A 9,969-nucleotide genomic window follows, 5' to 3' on the forward strand; every position below is an offset into this window, starting at 1 on the left:
AGAGAGAGAGAGAGAGAGAGAGAGAGAGAGACCATGATCCATGATCAAAAATCAGATAAAAATTCATTTGTGTAATAGAAGTGACTCCCTATGGCAGGAAAGGACAGAACATGGAGGACATCCCTGGTGCCACAGCACTAAAAAGCAAGAAGTGGGCTAGAAACCAAAGTCACTTTACAATGAAAATTAAAGAACAAGGAAGACACATTTATTTTAAGGACTTGAATATTTATTGAGCTTTCATTCCAGTTGCTATTTGGAATGCTGAAAACTTTCTGCATGTGAGGAAATTGAAGCAGTGGTGATCTTTTGAGCAGGCTGGCACTAAGTCAATGCTTGGTCTCAGAGTGAATTAAAAGTCTCATTGATGATAGGCCATTTTGAATCAAGGAAAGAAGAGAAATCAAATATGGACATTTCCTCCACTAACCTTTTCCTACACTTCTGAAGTCATGGATTCAACGTAAGCAAGTATCTTGCCTTTTGAAGAGTCTGATATTGTTACACTATTTTTTTCTGTTAATATGGGAATCTAGATGCACATGTAGTATGTGATTTTTCTACTATAGGTGAACAGTTCAGATACAAATGTTTGCCATCATCTTGCTGCTTAACACATGGTTTATTGTATGACTAGAGAAAAGATCATTTGTTAACAGTATTAGGTAATTCAGTAAGCAAACAAGCCGCATAGTGACAGACTTGCCAAAAGCTGGTGAGAATACTGCAGAGGAAACCATCAATGGCCTCTCTAGCAGTGGTAGAGGGGATAACAGATCTATATCTGCCATCTAACTTCTAATGAGCTTGTATTTTATATTAAAACTCACCTGCTTATGTGGGAAATGGAAAATGAAACACATTACAGAGTTGGCATAATTAAATCTTTCCATCACTAATGTAGTAACTATACTTTCACTCTGCTGGACTGGAGCCACAGCAGTTATTTAAAAATACCATCAAGAGTAAGTCTCCTCATTTTAGACATTAGTTCAGATTTCAAGCTTAGCAGATCATGTGGTTCTCTTTTGCAAAATATTATTTCACTCTAAGCACAAGAAGGATCAGTTTCACATAAGACTTGATATCAGATATACTAAGAGTCAGATTTCATGTCTTAAACAAAATCGGGTGTAATAAATACATGGCAGAACAACACAGAATGTGTTCTGTTTCTACCCTCCAAAACTTAAGAAACATATAGAAATTGAGCATCCACTACTCAAAAGAACAGATGCTCTAGGGGCACATGCATGGATCAGACACACTTCACCTTTGAAGTTGTTTATGATCTAATGATAAAAATTAGATACAAACACAAAGTGTGTTTATAAATTGTAACACAGAACTGCTATTATAGACAAATACATGATTGCTTACTAAATAAACCAAACTATTAACTCCTTTTAAACATAATTTCACTAGAGGGCACATGCGCTCACTGGAGGAGAGAGACAGAGGGGCCCAGGGACCACAGCAGGAAAGCACCCCACCCCTGCCAGAGGGGTACAGTCACAACACAATCCCTTCTCCATATCTCCCTTCAGGAAGTTGGGCATACACTCACACATGCCTGACATGTTTCTTAAACCACCAGGTCCAACACTTGAACTGCACAGTCAGCCATGTGGGCATTCAGTCACCTTAACCACCCCACCACTGGCTGGCCCTATCAATTCCTTTTGTGGGGCTCAGTAACATTACAACAGCCTTATTGAGCTTTATAAATATGTCTTCTTATAGATACATTCTGATAAAGTTTCTAAAGTAAAGCACTGCTGATTCTGAGATAGCCTAAGAGAATGTCACTTGTATGACTCTCCCAAAGCACTGAGCACACATAGATGATGACTGATTTCCATTACCAACAGCTGCTGACACTCTAGCTGCAGTCCCCAGTTGGGCATCTCCTCCTAAAAGCAGTTATACTGTATCTTCTTTTACTGGAGCAGGTGCCGCAGCATGGGGGATAATTTGGTATTGTTGACAGATCTGATCCCATTTGCTGGCAAGGTAAGTTTTCCCCTATTCTTTGAGTCAGCTAACTTGTTAGAGGTCCCAAATGAGCAGCTAAAGACTGTCTTAAAAATGACTGTTATGATGAGCATTCGCTGGGGACCTGGATCTGCCTTACCAAACACTCTCTGTAAACAGCCTTCCATATGGAGAAGGAGGAAGTGGAAGAGAAAAGCAGCTCCAATAGCACCATCAGGAGAAATGTGTTACACAGGAGGCCTTGTGCTCCCTCTGTTCCTAGGTGAACTTTGATTCATATAAAATAGCCACAGACTTAATAGCAAATTACATTTCTTTGAACTCCTGTATATGCTTTGACACTCTCTGGGTTTGTACATTAGTAATATCACAGGCATCAAAAGATAATTATTTTCAGTTTCAGCAGTGATGGATCTAATGCTGCTTTCAATAATCACTAAATGTTTGCCTTTGGCTTTACAGTCTGCTCATGGTTAACATTTTCTTTAAACTGTTAAATATCTCGCCAGGAGACTACTCCAGAGATATAGACTAAATTCACTCACACACACACATAAATAAAATAAAATAAAATAAAATAAAATAAAATAAAATAAAATAAAATAAAATAAAATAAAATAAAATAAAATAAAATAAAATAAAATAAAATAAAATAAAATAAAATAAAATAAAGGCCCACCCACAGTGTTGCAAACAGAAGAGCACTGCTGTGTAATAACTGAGGCCAAATGGGAGGCCCAGCTCTCAAACCAACCAATCAGGCTGTGGGCAGTGGCATCAAACCCTGACTGAAGGGATGATCCCACTTGGTGAGCCCCTGCCAAAAATACCTTTCTCTCTCCCCTCCCTACTTTCCCTCCTGCACTCTCTTGCAAGTGTGTGTGTATGTAAGTGTGTGTATACACACAGAGAGAGAAACAGAGACAGAGAGAAAATGCAAGTTTATCTACCCATTCATTCTTTATCAAATCATTTAACAAATTTTGTGTGTGTAAATTTACTATGTCGCAGACACCTATGTCAGGTGCTGAAGGTAGTAAATATAGGCTAGTACCTGTAGCCATCGAATTTAAATGGCTGAATGAAACTCAGATGGTGAATTAAACAAGTAATTACAGTAAAAGCACCAAATGTAAACACTGAGGTGATGATAAAGTATAGGAAGAAATAGAAATGTAGACCATAGAAATTTTCCATAGATCAAAAAACTATGTAGAACTACATTATTTTAGAGCTGCAGCGTTTAGTTCACATTTGACAAATCTAAATTCACGCTGACTACCAGGAAAAAAACAATGTCATGGGACTCTGGGGATTTGACAAAGAACATGTGCTCTCTCAGATTAGGACTTATTAATTAAAAAGTACTGCCACGACATTGAGTGAATGAAAATCTTACAAAAAATAGAAGGAAAGCATTAAGCAATTGTTAAAGCTAGCAGAAAAAAGTTTCCCTACCATAAACATATTTCAAAGGATAGGATTAGGATTTTCTGATGAGCAATACACATCTGTCACAATGGGTTATGTATTGTCATGGCCAGCTTGCTTACCTGGTCTCCCAATTTCAAGTAGACTTCCCAATCATGTGAACAAGTAAATAAAACTACATACAATCTGGCTGTTTATCTTTTTTTGAAAGAAGAATATTAATCTAAAAAGAAGGTTTGGAAAGTAAGAAAAAGTGACTAACCCAGGAGAATAATAAAAAGATGTAACAAGTTAACATCTGTGCAGCAATATATCAAAATTATAATGATATTTTGTGAAAAAAAAGTCTTTAAGAACAAGCCTGCATATAATAAATAACATTTTTAATATAGTAGACTATCTTAATGTCATGAAGATAGTAAATGCTTCTCCTATTGTGTTACTGGAAAGTTATGACGTATTTTTGCATAGAAAAATACATCATGACTTTCCAAAAACCTAATATAAAGAATGATTTTTTTAAAAAGTGTGTGTAATTAGACATGTTGGGAGAAAAAAAAACAAAGCTATAAAAGCAATTCCAGGTCTAAGTATAAGCAAACAAATATATAACATGCTTTACACTTAAGAAACATTTATTGAACTTTGATTATGCAGTTACAATTTTAGGTAAGTGAACATATTTATTGATGAAGATAAACAAGATCCCACCCCCACTGGAGTTTATAATCTAGAAGAAAAAAAGTAGATATTAAATACATAAAAACTAAATGTAAGAAAGTCAAAAGTAATAAATACTATAAGGTAATTAAAACAGTGATGGGAGGGCTACCTAAGTGCTGTGGTGGTTAAGGCAGCTGGATTCCACATAACTTACTGTGCAGTTCAGATTCTGGAGCTGGCACTCATAAAACAGGCCTGGAACATTTCCGTGTGTGCTCAAAGTCCTGAAAGGAGAGTGGAGGAAAAAGGACTGAGGCATGGCCATCCCCCCGGGGAGGTGCTTTCTCTCTTTCTCTTTCTTTCTGCAATGAGTGCACCTGCTCTACAACAAATTTCTTAAAGGATGGATAAGTTAGGAAGTGTGGCATCTTAGATGGGGTATCAGGAGGACCTCTTGGGAAGGAATGAAGGATGAGAATCCAGCCATGTATAATGTATGGAGGGAGCGAGCAATGGAAGAGAATGGATAAGCTGAAGTGAAGGTTCTACAGCACTGATGTGGCTGGCCTTGAGAGAGTCATCAGTGAGACAGGAATGTAGGGAAGAAGGAGAGAACTTGCACAGTGAGGTCACAAAGGAAGACAGGTGTGGGACTAGAGAGCACATGTCAAGCTAGGGCAAGAAGTTTGCATGTCATTCCAACATGAATGTCAAATAACTGAATGTCAAAGAGTAAGATAATATAATGAATGAATTTAAAACATCTCTCTCATTCCCATATGCACAACAGACTCTCTTTGCAAGAGACCACTAAAAACCATTAGAAGTTTGCAATAGAAAGTATAATTTATACTAGCATTGAGCATATAAATAAAAAATAGTGCTCATATTTAAGATAAACTTTTGAGGCAGGATTACAAAAATTACTGCTCAGCTTAATGTGAGAAAGAAGAAAAAGCATATAAATAGAAAATAGTGCTCATATTTAAGATAAATTTCTGCTCAGCTTAATGTGAGAAAGAAGAAAAAGTATGAAGCAAAAACAACAAAAATAAAATAGAAATCAAAGTTTACAAAGAAAAAAGTCAGAGAGAAGCCATTTGATCAGGACATTGGAACTGACTTTTTTGAATGTAAGTTACTTCTTCTCTTTGGGTTTAGACAAAAATAGCTAGAGGAAAAAAACGTATAAATATTGACAATAAATTAATAGTAAATCTGACAGTACTGAAGGGGTAGCATTGGGAGGACAGGTACAGGATATGTTGGGGAATTAATGTGATTATCTTACACAATTTTTTACTATACTGAACAGACTTCTTTTTTTCAATGAGATAACCTATACTTGCAGCTGCGTAATTTTGGACCCTTATTTTTTCTGTAGAAGTTTTATGATCGAAAGACTGGTTTTTCTATGTGTCTGTTTGTTTTTAATTGCCAGACGGCATTAAGCCTTCCAGAGAGAGAGAAGGAAAGACAGAAAGCATCCCCTGATAGGTGTTGTCACACAGCAGTCCCTTCTTCTCCATTTTTCCCTCCTTGAGGGATTTTAGACATACACACATAAACACATCTGGTGTGTTTCTCAAGGCAACATGGCTAGAACTCAAACCATAGTCAGGCATGTGGGATCTGGCTCCCTTTAACGATCAGATCACGAGGCCAGTTCCTGGTTTTGTATGGAATCTTATTTCATTGCAATCTGGCTTTGTTTTTGTCAATATAATTCTCTGTACAATTTTGTGAGTCTCCCAAAAATTTCAGAGGAATTTGCTATGTCACACAAAAGCCATACCTCCAAATCAAACCATGATTAAGACTATACTGACCTTGGGATTCTTCTGAGAGTGGTTAGGAACAACCCTTAAACTCAGTAACTCAGTAGATTCCCAATTGTTTGACTGGATTGTCTTCTTTTTCTTTTTCTTTTTTTTTCTTTTTTTTGGAGGGGGGGGAGAGGTTTTTGCTATAGGGCACATATGCTCGCCAGACAGACAGAGACAGACAGACAGAAAGTGAGAAATCATCCCCCAGGGGGATGGCCATACTGCAATCCCTTCTCCTTCATTCTCTTCTCAGGATTTTGGGCACGCATGCACACACGTCCGGCGTGAGTTTTAAGCCACCGGGTCCGGGACGGGAACCGCGGTTGACTACATGGGAGTCCAGCGGCATAGCCATTACACTAACTGCTGGTCCCCATGACTGGACTGTTTTCTGATGTACTACATAAATCTGTCTAAGATCTTAGAAAGGATTTTACACAGACCAGCAGGCAGCATAGTATTTAAAGCTCTGGGTTCCCACATAGTTGACCATAGTTCCCGTCCCAGACCCTGTAGCTTGAAATGCTTGGTGTGTACATGCATTCCCAAAGTCCCAGGAGGAGAATGGAAAAGAAGAAATTGCAGAGTGGCCATTTCCCCTGGGAGGAATTTCTCACTTTCTATCTCCCTGTCTCTCTCTTGCAAGCACAGGTGCCCTATAGCAAAAATCTCTCTTTAAAGAAAAAAAGAGAAATGATTTTCATCCACACCCTCAGCTTCATATTTATATCACATCTTCCAGGAACTGTTTTGGATTTGATCTTTGTCTAACATTTATTTCTTAACTTTAGGATGGTTTGCAAACAGAAGAAGCTGGAAAGTTTTGAAACCAGCAATTCCAGGCTCATTTTAGTTTATCAGTCTTCCCTTTAACTTATTTCTCTTTCTTCAGATGTTAGTATAAACAGCAGGAAGACAGAACTCATCTTCAAAACATTGCCTGGAAATCTTCTCAGTATACTCTGTTAGGTACATTTGCTACTTTCCACATTACCATAAATGACAGTGTTACCAGACTTTGTGCCACTATCAAAGACAATTGTTTCCCAGAGTTCAATAACACTTCTCTTACTCTTCATGTTCCATCCTACATACTGCTAACAGTCTGTCCAAGGTAACGCAGGTTCCCATTTCCCACTAATGCTGTTCTCAACGTCCTTCCAACATCTGCCCATTCATCAGCTACAAAGACTCTTTCATGTTCTGAGATATTTATTTGGCAGTATTTTTACTTTCAGGTATAAAAATATGTATCTATCACTACATTATAAATTATCTGAAAATTTAGCAGCTTAAAATAATAGATATCATGATGTTGCATCATTTCCATTGGTCAGGAATTCAAAAGCAGTTTAGATGGGTCTTTCTGACGTGGATCACTCACATGATCATATAGTTAAAATGTCAGCTAGGACTTAGTCACCTGAAGTACTTAGTAGGGCTGGACTAACCACTCCTAAGCAAGGCAGAAGCAGTGCTGTTTTGTTTTGTTTTGTTTTGTTTTTTATAAAGACCAGATTGAGAATTCACATTTTATTATATCCATGATATCCCATTTGTAATACCAGACAAGAAGACTTAATGTGGGAGGGGTCCTAGACAAGGACATAAATACCAGTATGCAAAAATCTGTGGGGCCATCTTGGAGACTGTCTACCACAAGAATTCAAAGGAACAAGAAGGTACTTAATTACAACCCAGTGTTATAAGGTGCCTTCAGACTTTCCAAACCTGTAATATAATTACTCTATCAGAAGATACTTTCCTGGGTTATTTAGAGAGAGCCAACTCATAGCCACTCCTAATTATAAAGGATTTCTACCTCTTTTTACTTCTTTTGGATATATCCCTCTTCTGAAAGATCATAAACTCCTAGATAGCCCCAAGCAATTCAGATATGTCTTCAGTTTTTGACAGTAATGAGTCCTTTTTCATATCGGATAGTCTTCAGAAAAGGAAATAAGATAGCCCCATTAGAGCTCTTTTGCATACCTGGCCCACATCTTTGCTTTACTAAGTTCTGAAAGTGCAGGTCAATCTCAAATCAGCCTCCTTTCCTGAGAATATCTGTCAATGTCTAACAATCTAAGTCTTTCACCCTTAGATTTCTTTTTTTTTTAATATTTTCTTTTATACAATCATTTTATATCATTAAGCATGCAAAAAGAATTTTCCCAGCATGGATACACTATATATTAGCCAATTAAAGATATTATCATACACGTTATTATCAACAGATAATTTTCCATTTTTTGTCACCCTTAAAAGTTCAGTTTCTTTCTTTCTCCCCTTGCATCTCAATGCCAACTTATAGTTGTTCCCTAACTAGAGGAGAGAATTATAAAACTTTCTGATAGTTCTGACAAAAGAAATCTCTTGTGAACTAAGGAACATAAGAAAGCTTCCACTTCACCCTCTTGAGAAAAATTATTCTTTCCTTGGAGAATCTGATTCCAAGATTAGACTGTATGTCCCCAAAATAACATTTTACTTCCAAGACCTATTATTCATTTTTAAACATTATTTATATTTTACTTTTAAAATGACCCAATGACTTATTGCAAGGGAAAATGAAACTTTTCTATTCTAAGAAAGATTCTGTCTAAAATGTAAAACAGCTCCTCTAAATTATTGCTTCCTTTTGGTATTTTCACATCTGTTGCTTCTTACTTTTCCCATGTAACACTTATTTTTTTCTAATTTTAAACACATACTCATCTGAAATTCTGTTAATTAGTGTATGTCAAGTGTCAAGAGATAAATACCCAGGGTACTTCAGGTCACATAAAAACACACAAAGATATAATACACACACACACAGACACACACACACACACACACACACACACACAGCTGGTCAAACTATTGTCCACACCTGTTACAAAGGCCTGGGATTACAACTGTTTCTTTCCATGATATACTTGCAACTCTCCCAACCCCAGTGCATATGCTCAGACCTGGTTATCTGGCATTCAATAAGACTGTGGCTATTTGATGCTCTCTATATTATGCCTAAAATTCTTCCCTCTTCTCTCTCACTCATCCCTGAGTATACACATGCTTTTGCTTCTCCCACTACAGTTTGCTCTATTCATTAGCTTCTATAATACCTCTACGTTTCCATACACATATGTGTGTTCTTGTAAGATTGCCTTCCAATTCACCAAGAGATTCTCAAAGAGTTTTCCCAAACTTTTACTGGGAGTACTCAGATTAAGCTACTTCCCGTGAGTTTCTGGCTTTGGTAATATGAACAATAGATGACTTATTTTAGCTAACAGAAGAATCTTGTGTTCAAAGGAATAGGTATGTATGGCCCAAACATGGCATCTCACTTGGTTACAACTTTCCTCAGCAAATGAGGTGAACCAGCAAGCTCATGAGGGCTTCCATTTCTGATTGTATATAAGTCAAAATTGCAATGTTTTCATAATTAAACACATTCAGTAGCATATTTAAGAGTCTGATGTCACAGGCCTAGAATAGGGACCAAATATATATATATATATATATATATATATATAAAACCCTAACCTTATAAATAAATATATACCATATATTTATTATAGTAAATCACAATAATGATATAAATGTATTGATTTACAAATCTGTATAGATTCTGATGTAAAGTCGAAGTTGTGAGTCACTGACTTAGAATATGACTGGCTTTTTTTTCCAAGTGCATTAAAAAATTTTAACTGAACCATTTTGCCCTGCAAGAAATATCAACCATTTGACCCATTTTGCTTTCTGATGTATTTATTAACTCTAGAAATAAATGTGGCTTTATTTACATACACCTTTATAAAATTTATCTTTACAGACTTTTTGTTTAAGAAATAATTGAATTTTCATAAGGTATAATGAACAATATATCATGTGCTCCTCAAATAAAAGTTAATTCAGTGAAAGATGTTATAATATCATTTACTTGTAAATATCTCTTAATTCCTTGGCTGAATTAAAAAAAAAAAAACAAAAAAAACTAAAAATATCAGGGACCAGTTGGTGGCGTGGTGGTTAAAGTGCTGGACACTCCCACATGGCTGACCAC

Source organism: Tupaia chinensis, unplaced genomic scaffold (genome assembly GCF_000334495.1).
Source record: "Tupaia chinensis unplaced genomic scaffold, TupChi_1.0 Scaffold000622_1, whole genome shotgun sequence".
Lineage (NCBI taxonomy): Eukaryota > Metazoa > Chordata > Mammalia > Scandentia > Tupaiidae > Tupaia > Tupaia belangeri.